Consider the following 17,104-nt stretch of genomic DNA (forward strand, 5'->3'; position numbering starts at 1 on the left):
GGGAGTAACCGTTAGCTATAATAAACTAATATAGCTAGCAGAATGGCTCCGCTAGTCTAGTAAACCCTAGGCGCCTCTCTAGTAAACCCTTAACTAAATCCTTTAATAGTTAAGTAAAATTAAAAATAAACAAAATCCCTCCTTACTAGCGAACTATACCTGGGCCGCCGTAGCTATATATCTATAGTATAGGGAACCTACCCCCCTAAAGATAATATTTAGGTATATAATTATAATATAACTAAATATAGAAAAAGTAGAGGGGCTTAGGGGATAATTAGAAACAGAAGTCCTTACGGAGATTTATAAAGAGGTTTATAACGCTGTTATAGTCTAATACCTTAGGAGTAGAGATATTAGAGTTACCCTAAGGACTAATAGGTAAAGGAATAAGCCGTTAGGGTAGGGGATAGGCTAAGAGAATGTATTAGTATAAAAGTGCTCTATAAAGATTACTTAGTTAAAGTTCTAATGGTTCCCCTAAGCCTTAGGGTAAAAAAGGGACGCTAGGCGGATAATATAGTAATTATATATAAGATAGTAAAATAAATAGAACGCCTTATACTAGGACTTGAGATCACCTAAATCTAATAGCTTTAATAGGAAAATGTAAACTAAGTATATAATAAGAATAATAAAAGAATATAAGGGTTACTAAAGACTTACTAGGGAAACGCCAGTTAAACGTATAGCTCCCTTATTCTTAGCATATATATACTAGGAATGCAAAAACTCCTTATTTAAAAAGGTATTATTATAAATGGCCTTATATATAACGTAAGGCTCTATAACTATANACTCCGCCTANAATAATNCTANCGCTATNTATAATAGNGACANACCTAATCCATATACGCAGTATAGGTGTGCTGCGGCCACTGTATAGGCCCCCATAATATAAGATAATGCTTAAATTAAGACTAAATAAAATACGTAAACTGCCACTAAAGTATATATAAGGCGTGGGAGAGAGTAGACTATATTAAATATAGGAGACGGAAGGTAAGGGCTTAATAGCTACAGGAATAACTGTATACTAGGTTATATAAATAAAAATAATAGGCGATAAGCTAGGGGGGTATAGGTGCCTTTCTAGCGTTTCATACCTTTAATACTAGGGGGCTAGGCTAGCTATCCCAAGCCTTAATAGGCTAGAAGTAACGCTATATAATATTACTAAACTATATAGGGATATAAGGGTTATAGGGGATATAAGGGAGAGGATGCCCTGTAGGAAGACCCTTATAGACAGCTATAGTAAGCTTAAGACTAGGATAATTAAAAATTAGACTTAACGCGGTAAATATAACATTTATAGCCGACTCTTAAAGGGTATATAGCTAACTAGTAAGAATAGGGGAAGAACCGGAGATAATAATAGATTTAGATATAGAAGCGCTAGTAGGAATATAAGATATGGGAATAGAAAGCTCTATATAAAATAAGTAGCAACTAGGGTATAGATATAAGAGATAGAAGTTCTAAATGTCCTAGAGAAAGTAAAAATAGAAGAAGTAAGGAATAAAGGAGAGGCAAAGGACCCTCGCTAGGGGTCCGCCACCTATCTATTATATAGTATAACTGCGGTAATATAAACTACCGTCTTATAAGGCCCTTACTAGACAGCCTAAACCTAAAGAAACACTATATCCTTACTATATAAGAGCTATATTATAATGCCTATATATAATTAATATATGAGAAATATTAAGGCTAAGTAATAAGGCTACTAGGTTTAGGTTACTCCTCTATACCATATATACCTATTAGGAGCTCTTGCTGCACCCGGCCTAAAAAGACCAAAAACAACTAAAAGAACCCTAAAAAACACCTAGAGAATCCCCCTGAGATACATGCATCGCAGGGGAGACACACGTTAAACGACGGTGGTTTACACTCGCGCGCGCCCACCAGAACCACGCCCAGCAATAGCCCTCCATAATAAGAACGGGCGAATACTACACTATAAAACGGAAAGACCTCTATTAAGAAGGCATTTAATAAAATATAAAGCCTATTAAACGCGTCTAGTATCCGTAGTTATAGGGGAGCGACCGTTAGCTATAATGAACTAATATAGCTAGTAGAATGGCTCCGCCAATTTAGTGTACCTTAGGCACCCCTCCAGTAAACCCTTAACTAAATCCTCTAACGGCTAAGCAAAATCGAAAATAAATAAAACCTCTCCCTACCAGCGAACCGCACCTAGGCCGCCGTAGCTATACCTCTATAGTACAGGGAGCCTACCCCCTTAAAGATAATATCCGGATATATAATTATAATATAACCAAATATAGAGAAAGTAGAGGGGCTTAGGGGATAATTAGAAATAGAAGTTCTTATAGAAATTTATAAAGAGGTCTATAACGCTGTTATAGTCTAATACCTTAGGAGCGGAGATATTAGAGTCACCCTAAGGGACTAATAGGTAAAGGAACGAGCTATAAGGGTAGGGGATAGGCTAGGAGAACGTATTAGCATAAAAGTGCTCTATAAAGATTACCCAGTTAAAGTCCTAGCGGTTCCCCTAAGCCTTAGGGTAGAAAAGGGACGCCAGGTGGATAATACGGCAACTATATATAAGATAGTAAAACAAACGGAACGCCTTATATTAGGACTTAAGATTACCTAAATCTAATGGCTTTAATAGGAAAATGTAAACTAAGTATATAATAAGAACAACGAAAGAATATAAGGGTTATTAGAGACTTACTAGGGAGACGCCAGTCAAATATATAGCTCCCTTATTATTAGTATATATATACTAGGAATGCAAAAACTCCTTATCTAAAAAGGTATTATTATAAATGGCCTTATATATAACGCAAGGCTCTATAACTATAAACTCCGCCTAAAATAATACTACCGCTATATATAATAGGGATATACCTAATCCATATACGCAGTATAGGTGTGCTACGGCCACTATATAGGCCCCCACGATATAAGAAACTGCTTAAATTAAGACTAAATAAAATATATAAACTGCTACTAAAGCATATATAAGGCGTAGGAGAGAGAAAACTGCATTAAATATAGGAGACGGAAGGTAAGGGCTTAACAGCTACGGGAATAACTGCACGCTAGGTTATATAAATGAAAATAATAGGCGATAAGCTAGGGGGGCGTAGGTGCCTTTCTAGCATTTCCTACCTTTAATATTAGGGGGCTAGGCCAGCTATCCCAAGCCTTAATAGGCCAGAAGCGTTGCTGCGTGATATTACTAGACCGTATAGGGATATAAGGGTTATAGGGGACATAAGGGAGAGGACGCCCTGTAGGAAGACTATTATAGATAGCTATAGTAAGCTTAAGACTAGGATAATTAAGAATTAGACTTAACGCGGCAAATATAATATTTATAGCCGACTTTTAAAGGGTATATAGCTAACTAGTAAGAATAGGGGAGAAACCGGAGATAATAACAGATTTAGATATAGAAGCGCTACTAGGAATACAAGACACGGGAATAAAAAGCTCTATATAAAATAAGTAGTAACCAAGATGCAGATATAAGAGATAGATGCTTTAAATATCCTAGAGAAAGTGAAAACAGAGGAAGCGAGGAATAAAGGAGAGGCGAAGGACCCCTGCCGGGGGTCCGCCACCTATCTATTATATAGTATAACTGCGGTAATATAAACCACTGTCTTGCAAGGCCCTTGCTAGACAGCTTAGACCTAAAGAAATACCACATCCTTGCTATATAAGAGCCGTATTATAATGCCTATATATAATTAATATACTGCCCCCAAGGATTCCAGCTCCTATATAAACTAAAAGCAGCTATACGCGTGTGCTTTATAATTAGTAAGGCTATTAGCCTATCCTTATAGTTATGGCAGGCAGTTAACCTAGATATTATAGTTATAATAATCTAGATATATAGGGGACCGGTTTAGATTATTAATATATATAACTCTAGGGTTAAAGGGGTCCTATAAATAGAGAATATTATATTAGTAATAAGCTTACTAGAAACCGAAGATATAGAGTTTATCCTATTAGGAGATATAAACCTCTACTACCCGTAGTAGGGGGGTATCTATATTGCTGCCAAACAATAGGCAGAGTGCCTACTAAAAGCTATAAACACCTAGGGCCTTAAGCTAGCCACCCCCCTAGGAGTAATTATATAGTAATGAGGCACTGCTAGAAATATAATTAACCTTATATTTATAGACAAAGGCCTATACTAGAGACTTAAAAGGTGTAACCCTAAAGAAGAATAGGCACTTACTTTAGACTATATCCCCATCTAAATATAGCTAGATCTAGATATTAAGGCATAATTAAATAGTAAAAGATACGCAATAAGAAAGCTTAAGATAGATAGCTTCCTTAATATAGTCAAATAATAACTTTAAGACCTAGAAGAAATCCACCCAATACTAAATAAGTAAGGCTTAGTAGCTACCCCTAAGGAAATTAACTAAAGACTAGAAAGGATCTAGGTAGTAATTAAAAATAGGTTAGAAGAGCACTGCCCGGTTTTAAAAGCGGGCCCCTACGCGTGATATATATAGTCCGCATAATACGCGGTTCTTATTACTAGCCAACGATGAGTAAGAAGAAAATATATAAGTAGCTATAATTCTAAAAACGAGAGACATTATAAAGATAAAAAAAAACCAGCTAAAGAATACCCTAAAAAAAGAAGTAAGGAATAGCTGGAGACGGTTTATAAATAAGTATACTACTAACCTAAGCCTCCCCTATAATAAAGGTCTTTAGAGGATAGCAAAATAGGTAAAAAGAAAGGTAGGACGTCTAGTAGAAAACCTATACCTTCCGCCCCTGCGAAGACTAGGTAAATTACTAGCTATAAGCGACAATAATAAGAAGGCAAAAATCCTTATAGAAAGATTTTTCCCCTAACTAGCTTTAGCAGACCTTAGCGATATTATGGGCGAAGCACCGGTAACTTACCTAAGGGTTAATAGTAATATAACAACCGAAGAAATGGCTAGAACTATTAGCCGCCTTTTAAATAATATAGTACTAGGACTAAATAGGATCCTAAATAAAGCCCTAAAGACCTACGGACCACTAATAGCACCTTAGCTTGCGGATATAGCTAGAGTATACTTTATAATAGGCTACTACCTAAGACTCGGAAGAGCTATAATAATATTTATCCTACGTAAAGAAGGTAAAGCAGACTACTTATTTCTAGGGAGCTACCGCCCTATTACCTTAGAGAATACCCTTAGTAAGATCTTAGAAAGGGTAATAGTGGACTATATAGTAGATATAGCAGAGGAACACGCCCTACTACTATAAAGCTAAATAGGGGCAAGAAAGAACCGCTTAACACTATTAGCACTTACGCTACTCGCTGCCACTATTAAATCAGTATGGGTGATGCGAAGGGACTTTATAGTATTAATGCTCAGCCTAGATATTAGTAGCGCCTACGATAACATACCCTATAAGCGTCTCCTATATATCCTCAGAGCAAAAGGCTTCCTAGAATGGATTATACAATTTATTTAAGGGTTTATAGGCCAAAAAGAAATATTGCTGGTCTTTAGCGGATACCAAAGCCCCCCTATTATAGTTGCAATAGGAATACTATAAGAATTACCCCTCTCGCCTATACTTTTCCTTTTCTTTATAAGCAACCTACTTAACTCCTTTAAGGAAGGGGCGACCTAGGGGATAGGCTTCGTTAACGATATAAACCTAATTATATATAGGCCAACAGCCGCAGAGAATTGCAGAACGCTAGAGAAAGCTTATAATACCTATATAGAATAGGTAAGACGATATAGAGTCTAATTCTCACTAAAGAAGTACTAGCTAATCCATTTTATAAGAAAACGTAACTAATCTATAGATCTCTAGCATATAATTCGCATCTAAGGCTTTAGGGGTTAGCTAGTTTAGGGCCTAAGAGTATTAGGAGTATAGATAGACAGTAAGCTCTGGTAGAGCGCATATACGGCCTAAGCGGCCTATAAGGGCTAAGTATAGTACATTATATTATCTAGGATCATTAATTCTATATAGGGCCCATGCTTCTAGAGGTCACGCCTACTATATATAGCAGTTGTCCGGCTAACCATAACGTATAGGTCTAGTATTTGGGCTATTAGAGAATCTAAGAAAGGCCCCCCTAAATCGCTCCTTAAACTACTCTAAAAGGTCTAAATAGCCTACCTTTAGAGTATAACAGGCGGATATAAGCGAACGGCTACAGCACTACTTAAGAAGGAAGCTAATATTCCCCCCCTATAACTATATATTAAAGCCACTGCAATATAAAGGGCGTAAAAGGAACATAACTCTAATATTATAAAGTATATTAAAACACGCCTAAATAAACTATAAAGGGACCCTAGGGCGCCTTATAGGAGAACAAACTAATAACCCTAAAGTAGGGAAGATATATTAGAGAAATAGGTAAAGAAAGTAGAAGAAGAATAGTGCTGCTTTAGGGCCCAGGCCTATATAGAGGAGGAAGGGAGACGCGTAAGAGGCTAGTAAGGATAATAGTAAGAGAGAGAAAAGAGCTAAAGTAAAGTATAAAAGAACGCTAGGAAACCAACTACCGTAATATAATACTGGCTGGACTAACGCTAGAGAGGTGTATAGAAGTTAAAGGTATAGAGGTTAACTAAGGCAAGAAGAACCTAAGCCGTAGTATAGTTAACGCTATAGGGGGTAAATACTCTAGGGCTCCGAGAAGGCCTAATAAAGGCAGAAAATATAATAGTAATACTCTTAAGAATAGGAGTAATAGGACTAAAAGACTAGCTCTACTAGGTAGGTGTCCTAGTAGGTAGCCTAAGATATAAATATAGCTAGCCAAGACAGACACCAAAGCACGTAATACTGCTATGCCCCTTACGTACCAACTAAGAAGCAATACTCTTAGCAGCTAGCACAAAGAACTATAAGACACTACTCTTAATATAAAAAGGCCTTAAGGCGGTTACCCAGTGGCTTATTAGCTAAAATATACTAAACTAGTTCCGGGTTGTAAAGGAAATAGCAATAGAAGGTAGGGGGGCGAGCAATAGGTGCCCCCTAATGACTCTATAGCAGTAGAGTAAAGTTTATAATACTAGCGCGTCCGTAGGCTTGTTACGGCAGTAGTAGTTCCTAAAGAGGTTAAAAAGTAAGGTAGTAAGAGCACCATAGGTGACTTATAGGCGCCTCATAGGCGCCCTGTAGGCGAGTCTTAAAAGGCAGGGAAATAGATTATAGGGTTTTCTTAAATAGAGTTTTCTCCCTATATGTATATAAGGAGTAGTCCGCGTGGGCCTAATAGGGATCCGAATTGGACGTTAAGCAATGAATTATTATAATTAATATACTGCCCCTAAGGATTCTAGCTCTTATATAAACTAAAAGCAGCTATATGTATATGCTTTATAATTAGTAAGGCTATTAGTTTATCCTTATAGTTATAGCAGGTAGTTAACCTAGATATTACAGTTATAACAATCCAGATATATAGGGGACTAGTATAGATTATTAATATATATAACCCTAGGGTTAAAGGGGTCCTATAAATAGAGTATATTAGTAATAAGCTTACTAGAAACTAAAGGTATAGATTCTATTCTATTAGGAGATATAAACCTCTACTACCTATAATAGGGGGGTATTTATATTACTGCTAAATAATAAGTAGAGTGCCTACTAAGAGCTATAGACACCTAGGGCCTTAAGCTAGCCACCCCCCTAGGAGTAATTATATAGCAATAAGGCACCACTAAAAGTATAATTGACCTTATATTTATAGATAAAGGCCTATACTAGAGACTTAAAAGGTGCAACCTTAAAAAAAATAGGTACTCGCTTTAGACTATATCCCTATTTAGATATAGCTAGATCTAGATATTAAGGCGTAACCTAATAGTAAAAGATATATAATAAGAAAGCTTAAGACAGATAGCTTTCTTAGTATAGTTAAATAATAACTTTAAGACCTAGAAGAAATCCACCCGATACTAAATAAGCGAGGTTTATTAGCTATCCCTAAGGAAATCAACTAAAGACTAGAAAGAATTTAGGTAGCAATTAAAAACGGGCTAGAATAGCACTGCCCGGTCTTAAAACTAGGCCCCTATATATAATACGCATAGTCCGTATAATACGCAGTTCTTATCACCTGCTAATAATAAGTAAGAAGAAAATATATAAGTAGCTATAATCCTAAAGATAAGAGATAATATAAAGATATAAGAAACCAGCTAAAGAATACCCTAAAAAAAGAAGTAAGAAATAGCTGGAGATGGTTTATAAATAAGTATACTACTAATCTAAGCCTCCCCCACAATAAAGGTCTCTAAAGGATAGTAAAATAGGTAAAGAAAAAGGCGGGACGCCTAGTAGAAGACCCACACCTTCCGCCCCTATAAAGACTAGGTAAATTACTGGCTATAAGCGACAATAATAAGAAGGCAAAGATCCTTATAGAAAGATTTTTCCCTTAACTAGCTTTAGTAGACCTTAGNANTATTANNGGNNAAGNACNNGTNACNCGCCTAAGGGTTAANAGNGANATAATAACTAAAGAAATNNCNAGAACTATTAGCCGCCTTTTAAATAATATAGTACTAGGACTAGATAGGATCCTAAATATAGCCCTAAAGACCTACGGACTACTAATAGCACCTTAGCTTATGGATATAGCTAGAGTATACTATATAATAGGCTATTACCCAAGACTCAGAAGAGCTATAATAACGTTTATCCTATATAAAGAAGGTAAAGCAGACTACTTATTTCTAGGGAGCTACCGCCCTATTACCTTAGAGAATACCCTTAGTAAGATCTTAAAAAGGGTAATAGCGGATTATATAGCAGATATGGCTAAGAAACACGCCCTACTACTATAAAGCTAAATAGGGGCAAGAAAGAACCGCTTAACACTATTAGCACTTATGCTACTCGCTACCACTATTAAATCTACATAGGCGATGCGAAAGGACTTTATAGTATTAATGCTTAGCCTAGATATTAGTGGCGCCTATAATAACGTACCCTATAAGCGTCTCTTATATATCCTTAGGGTAAAAGGCTTCTTAGAATATATTATATAATTTATTTAAGGGTTTATAGGTTAAAAAGAAATATTATTAGTCTTTAGCGGATACTAAAGCCCCCCTATTATAGTTGTAACAGAAATACTATAAGGATTACCTCTTTTGTTTATACTCTTCCTTTTCTTTATAAGTAACCTGCTTAACTCCTTTAAAGAAGGGGTAACCTAGGGGATAGGCTTCGTTAATAATATAAACCTAATTATATACGGGCCAATAGCCGTAAAGAATTATAGAATACTAGAGAAAGCTTATAATACCTATATAGAATAGGCAAGACGATATAAAGTCTAATTCTTACTAGAGAAATACTAGCTAATCTATTTTATAAGAAAATGTAACTAATCTACAGATCTTTAGTATATAATTCGCATTTAAGGCTTTAGGGGTTAACTAGTTTAGAGCCTAAGAGTATTAGAAGTATAGGTAGACAGTAAGCTTTAGTGGAGCGTATATACGGCGCAAGCGGCCCGTAAGGGCTAAGTATAGTATATTATATTATCTAGGATCGTTAACTCTATATAGGGTCTATGCTTCTAAAGGTTACGCCTACTATATATAGCAGTTATCCGGCCAACCATGACGGTATTTAGGCTATTAGAGAATTTAAGAAAGGCCCCCCTAAATCGCTCCTTAAACCACTCTAAAAGGTCTAAATAGCTTACCTTTAGAGNATAATAGGCGGATATAAGCGAACGGCCACAGGACTGCTTAAGAAGGAAGCTAATATTCCCCCCCTATAACTATATATTAAAGCTACTGCAATATAAAGGGCATAAAAGGAACGCAACTCTAATATTATAAAGTATATTAAGATACGCCTAAATAAACTATAGAGGGACCCTAGGGCGCCTTATAAGAGAATAAACCAATAACCCTAAAGTAGGGAAGATATATTAGAGAAATAGGTAAAGAAAATAGAAGAAAAATGGCGCTGCTTTAGGGCTTAGGCCTATATAGAGGAGAAAGGGAGACGCGTAAGAGGCCAGTAAAGATAACAGTAAGAAAGAGAAAGGAGCTAAAGTAGAGCATGAAAGAACGCTAGGAAACTATCTACCGTAATATAATACTAGCTAGATTAACGCTAAAGAGGTGTATAGGAGTTAAAGGTATAGAGGCTAACTAAGGTAAGAGGAACCTAAGCCGTAGTATGGTTAATACTATAGGGGGTAAACACTCTAAAGCTCTAAGAAGGCCTAATAAAGGTAGAAAATATAATAGTAACACTCTTAAAAACAGGAATAATAGGACTAAAAGACTGGCTCTACTGGGTAGGTATCCTAGTAGGTAGCCTAAGATATAAATGTGGCTGGCTAAGATAGATACTAAAATATATAATACTATTATGCCCCTTACGCACTAACTAAGAAGTAATGCTTTTAGTAGCTAGTATAGAGAACTATAAAACACTGCTCTTAATATAAAAAGGCCTTAAGGCGGTTACCTAGTGGCTTATTAGCTAAAATGTACTAAACCAGTTCTAGGTTATAAAGGAAATAGTAATAGAGGGTAGGGGGGCGAGCAACGGGCGCCCCCTAATGACTCTATAGTAGTAGAGTAAAGTTTACAATACTAGCGCGTCCGTAGGCTTATTACGGCAGTAGTGGTTCCTAAAAAGGTTAAAAAGTAAGGTAGTAGGAGCACCACCGGTGACTTGCAGGCGCCTTATAGGCGAGTCCTAAAAGGCGGGGAGATGGATTACGGGGTTTTCTTAAATAGAGTTTTCTCCCTATATATATAAGGAGTAGTTTATATAGGCTCAATAGGGATCTAAATCGGACGTTAAGTAATGAATTATTATTATATAAATACTTTCTAGGCAGCTTAATATATATTAGTAGCTAAGTAAACACTCTAGCCTAGGTTTAAAATGCTAGGGAAGTTCTAGTTTTAGTATTTTGCTCTTTAATATCTAGTTTGCACTAAGGAAATCCTAACTCTTTTATTTATTTTTATTATATTATACATTTCTAGAGTAGTAAAAGCGCTCTAAAAGATAAATTTAGTAATATTTTTATATATAAAAATAAAGGGCCCTAGATAGTTTGCTAGCTTAGAAATAACTATTAGTTATTTCTATATAGCTTTTTTTCCTATACCTTATTTCTCCTTATTGCTAAAGAAATAGATAGGGAATTAGTAATTAATAGTTACTCCTATATTTATATTTTAGAAAATAGGTATTTTATAAGGGTAAACATTATTATATAAACCCACTCCTATAGGAAATTTTTTTATCAGATTGTCTGTATAGGATATAAACACTAATTCGCCTATATACCTTATTTTTTACATATTAAAGTAATATAGGCCAGCCCTTTTCCTTATACTATATAGCTACTCTAGATCCTACTATATAACTTACCTAGGAGCTCTTGCTGCACCCAGCCTAAAAAGAACAAAAATAACTAAAAGAACCCTAAAAAAACACCTAGAGAATCCCCCTAAGATATATACATCGCAGGGGAGACACACGTCAAATGACGGTGGTTTATACTCGCGTGCGCCCACTAAAACCACGCCTAGTAATGGCCCTCTATAATAAGAACGGGCGAATACCACACTATAAAACAAAAAGACCTCTATTAAGAAGGCATCTAATAAAATATAAAGCCTATTAAACGCGTCTAGTATCTGTAGTTATAGGGGAGCAACCGTTAGCTATAATGAACTAATATAGCTAGTAGAATGGCTCCGCCAATCTAGCGTACCTTAGGCGCCCCTCTAGTAAACCCTTAACTAAATCCTCTAATAGCTAAGTAAAATTAAAAATAAATAAAACCCCTTCCTACCGGCGAACCGCACCTAGGCCGCCGTAGCTGCGCCTCTATAGTATAGGGAGCCTACCCCCCTAAAGATAATATCTGGATATATAATTATAATATAACTAAATATAAAGAAAGCAGAGGGGCTTAGGGGATAATTAGAAACAGAAGTCCTTATAGAAATTTGTAAAGAGGTCTATAACGCCGTTATAGTCCAATACTTTAGGAGTGGAGATATTAGAGTTACCTTAAGGGACTAATAGGTAAAGGAATAAGCTGTAAGGGTAGGGGACAGGCTAGGAGAACGTATTAGTATAAAAGTGCTCTATAAAGATTACCCAGTTAAAGTCCTAGTGGTTCCCCTAAGCCTTAGGGTAAAAAAGGGACGCTAGGCGGATAATACGGCAACTATATATAAGATAGTAAAACAAACGGAACGCCTTATACTAGGACTTAAGATCACCTAAATCTAATAGCTTTAATAGGAAAATGCAAACTAAGTATATAATAAGAATAATAAAAGAATATAAGGGTTGCTAGAGACTTGCTAGGGAGACGCTGGTTAAACGCATGGCTCCCTTATTATTAGTACACATATACTAGAAATGCAAAAACTTTTTATCTAAAAAGGTATTATTATAAATGGCCTTATATACGACGTAAGGCTCTATAACTATAAACTCCGCCTAAAATAATACTACCGCTATATATAATAGGGACACACCTAATTTACATGCGCAGTATAGGTGTGCTACGGCTACTGTATAGGCCCCTATAATACAAGAAACTGCTTAAATTAAGACTAAACAAAATGCGTAAACTGCTACTAAAGCATATATAAGGCGTAGGAGAGAGGAGACTGCATTAAATACAGGAGACGGAAGGTAAGGGCTTAATAGCTACGGGAATAACTGTATGCTAGGTTATATAAATAAAAACAATAGGCGATAAGCTAGGGGGGCGTAGGTGCCTTTTTAGCATTTCCTACCTTTAATACCGGGGGGCTAGGCTAGCTATCCCAAGCCTTAATAAGCTAGAAGTGTCGCCGCGCGATATTACTAGACTATATAGGGATATAAGGGTTATAGGGGATATAAGGGAGAGAACGCCCTATAGGAAGACTATTATGGATAGCTATAGCAAGCTTAAGACCAGGATAATTAAGAATTAGACTTAACGCGGCAAATATAACATTTATAGCCGACTTTTAAAGGGTATATAGCTAACTAGTAAGAATAGGGAAGGAACTAGAGATAATAATAGATTTAGATATAGAAGCGCTACTAGAAACACAAGATACGGGAATAGAAAGCTCTATATAAAATAAGTAGTAACTAGGATATAGATATAAGAGATAGAAGCTCTAAATATCCTAAAGAAAGTAGAAATAGAGGAAGTAAGGAACAAAGGAGAGGCGAAGGACCCCCACTGGGGGTCCGCTACCTATCCATTATACAGTATAACTGCGGTAATATAAACCACCGTCTTATAAGGCCCTTGCTAGACAGCTTAGACCTAGAGAAATACCATATCCTTACTATATAAGAGCCGTATTATAATGCCTACATATAATTAATATACTGCCCCTAAGGATTCCAGCTCCTATATAAACCAAAAGCAGCCATATATGTGTGCTTTATAATTAGCAAAGCTATCAGCCTATTCTTATAGTTATAGCAGGCAGTTAACCCAAATATTGTAGTTATAATAATCTAGACATATAGGGGACCGGTTTAGATTATTAATATATATAACCCTAGGGTTAAAGGGGTCCTATAAACAGAGAATATTATATTAGTAATAAGCTTACTAAAAACCGAAGATATAGAGTCTATCCTATTAGGAGACATAAACCTCTACTACCCGTGGTGGGGGGGTATCTATATTGCTGCTAAATAATAGGTAGAGTGCCTACTAAAAGCTATAGATACTTAGGGCCTTAAGCTAGCTACCCCCCTAGGAGCAATTATATAGCAACAAGGCACCGCTAGAGGTATAATTGACCTTATATTTATGGATAAAGGCCTATATTAGAGACTCGAAAGGTATAACCCTAAAAAAAAACAGGCACTCGCTTTAGACTATATCTCTATCTAAATATAGCTAGATCTAGATATTAAGGTATAATTAAATAGCAAAAGATATATAATAAGAAAGCTTAAGATAAATAGCTTCCTTAATATAGTTAAATAATAACTTTAAGACCTAGAAGAAATCTACCTAATACTAAATAAGCGAGGCTTAGTAGCTACCCCTAAGGAAATTAACCAAAGACTAGAAAGGATCTAGGCAGCAATTAAAAATAGGTTAGAAGAGCACTACCTAGTCTTAAAAGCGGGCCCCTACGCGCGACATACATAGTCCGCATAATGCGCGGTTCTTATCGCTAGCTAATAATAAGCAAGAAGAAAATATATAAGTAGCTATAATCCTAAAGATAAGAGATATTATAAAGACATAAGAAACCAGCTAAAGAATACCCTAAAAAAAGAAGTAAGGAATAGCTAAAGACGGTTTATAAATAAGCATACTATTAACCTAAGCCTCCCCTATAATAAAGGTCTTTAGAGGATAGCAAAATAGGTAAAAAGAAAGGCAGGACGTCTAGTAGAAGACCTATACCTTCCGCCCCTATAAAGACCAGATAAATTACTAGCCATAAGCGACAATAATAAGAAGGCAAAAATCCTTATAGAAAGATTTTTCCCCTAACTAGCTTTAGCAGACCTTAGCGATATCACAGGCGAAGTACCGGTGACTTACTTAAGGGTTAACAGTAATATAACAACCGAAGAAATGGCCAGAACCATTAGCCGCCTTTTAAATAATATAGTACTAGGACTAGATAGGATCCTAAATAAAGCCCTAAAGACCTACAGACCACTAATAGCACCTTGGCTTGCGGATATAGCTAGAGCATACTTTGTAATAGGCTACTACCTAAGACTTAGAAAAGCTATAACAACATTTATTTTACGTAAAGAAGGTAAAGTAGACTACTTATTTCTAGGGAGCTACCGCCCTATTGCCTTAGAGAATACCCTTAGNAAGATCTTANAAAGGGTAATAGCGGANNANATANNANACANNGNNNAGNAANACGCCCTACTACTATAAAGCTAAATAGGGGCAAGAAAGAACCGCTTAACACTATTAGCACTTACGCTACTCGCTGCTACTATTAAATCAGCATAGGCGATACAAAGGGACTTTATAGTATTAATGCTTAGCCTAAATATTAGTGGCGCCTATAACAACGTACCCTATAAGCGTCTCCTATATATCCTTAGAGTAAAAGGCTTCCTAAAATAGATTATATAATTTATTTAAGGGTTTATAGGCTAAAAAGAAATATTACTAGTCTTTAGCGGATACTAAAGCCCCCCTATTATAATTGCAACAGGAATACTATAAGGATTACCCCTCTTGCCTATAATTTTCCTTTTCTTTATAAGTAACCTACTTAACTCCTTTAAGAAAGGGGCGACCTAGGGAATAGGCTTTATTAATAATATAAACCTAATTATATACGGGCTAATAGCCGCAGAGAATTATAGAACGCTAGAGAAAGCTTATAATACCTATATAAAATAGGCAAGATGATATAGAGTTTAATTCTTACTAGAGAAGTACCAGCTAATCTATTTTATAAGAAAACGTAACCAATCTACAGATCTCTAGCATATAATTCGCATCTAAGGCTTTAGGGGTTAGCCAGTTTAGGGCCTAAGAGTATTAGGAGTATAGGTAGACAGTAAGCTCTAATGGAGCGTATATACAGCCTAAGCGGCCCATAAGGGCTAAGTATAGTACATCGCATTATCTAGGATCGTTAATTCCATATAGGGCCTATGCTTCTAGAGGTTACGCCTACTATACACAGCAGTTGTCCGGCCAACCATAACGTATAGGTCCAGTATTTGGGCCATTAGAGAATCTAAGAAAGGCCCCCCTAAATCGCTCCTTAAACTACTCNAAAAGGTCTAAATAGCNTNNCTCTANAGTATAANAGGCGGATATAAGCGAANNGCCACAGCACTGCTTAAGAAGGAAGCTAATATTCCCCCCCTACAACTATATATTAAAGCCGCTATAATATAAAGGGCGTAAAAGGAATATAACTCTAATATTATAAAGTATATTAAGACACGCCTAAATAAACTATAGAGGGACCCTAGGGCGCCTTATAGGAGAATAAACTAATAACCCTAAAGTAGGGAAGATATATTAGAGAAACAGGTAAAGAAAGTAGAAGAAGAATAGTGCTACTTTAGGGCCCAGGCCCATATAGAGAAGGAAGGGAGACGCGTAAGAGGCCAGCAAGGACAACAGTAAGAGAGAGAAAAGAGCTAAAGTAAAGCATAAAAGAACGCTAGGAAACTAACTACCGTAATATAATACTAGCTGGACTAACGCTAGAAAGGTATATAGGAGTTAAAGGTATAGAGGTTAACTAAGGCAAGAAGAACCTAAGCCGTAGCATGGTTAACACTATAGGGGGTAAACACTCTAGGGCTCTAAGAAGGCCTAATAAAGGCAGAAAACATAATAGCAATACTCTTAAGAATAGGAGTAATAGGACTAAAAGACTAGCTCTACTAAGTGGGTATCCTAGTAGGTAGCTTAAGATGTAAATATAGCTGGCTAAGATAGACACTAAAGCACGTAATACTGCTATGCCCCTTACGTACCAACCAAGAAGTAATACTTTTAGTAGCTGGCATAGAGAACTATAAGACACTGCTCTTAATATAAAAAGGCCTTAAGGCGGTTACCTAGTGGCTTATTAGCTAAAATATACTAAACCAGTTCCGGGTTACAAAGGAAATAGTAATAAAAGGTAGGGGGGCGAGCAACGGGTGCCCCTTAATAACTCTATAGCAGTAGAGTAAAGTTTGCGATACTAGCGCGTCCGTAGGCTTATTACGGCAGTAGTAGTTCCCAAGGAGGTTAAAAAGTAAGGTAGTAGGAGCACTATAGGTAACTCACAGGCGCCTCGCAGGCGCCCTATAGGCGAGTCCCAAAAGGCAGGGAGATAGATCACGGGGTTTTCTCAAATAGAGTTTTCTCCCCATATGTATATAAGGAGTAGTCCGCGTGGGCCCAATAGGGATCCGAATCGGACGTTAAGCAATGAATTATTATATAGCTACTCTAGCGCATCCGCGGTATACCTATATGGTAGTTATAGTAGTTATAGTAGTTATAGTAGCCTATAGTAGTTTAATATGCCTACTTATTTAGGCCTATATCCTAGTTTTCTAGTATCTTTTATCCCTTTTA

Source organism: Cenococcum geophilum, assembly GCF_001692895.1.
Source record: "Cenococcum geophilum 1.58 unplaced genomic scaffold K441scaffold_37, whole genome shotgun sequence".
NCBI classification, from domain to species: domain Eukaryota; kingdom Fungi; phylum Ascomycota; class Dothideomycetes; order Gloniales; family Gloniaceae; genus Cenococcum; species Cenococcum geophilum.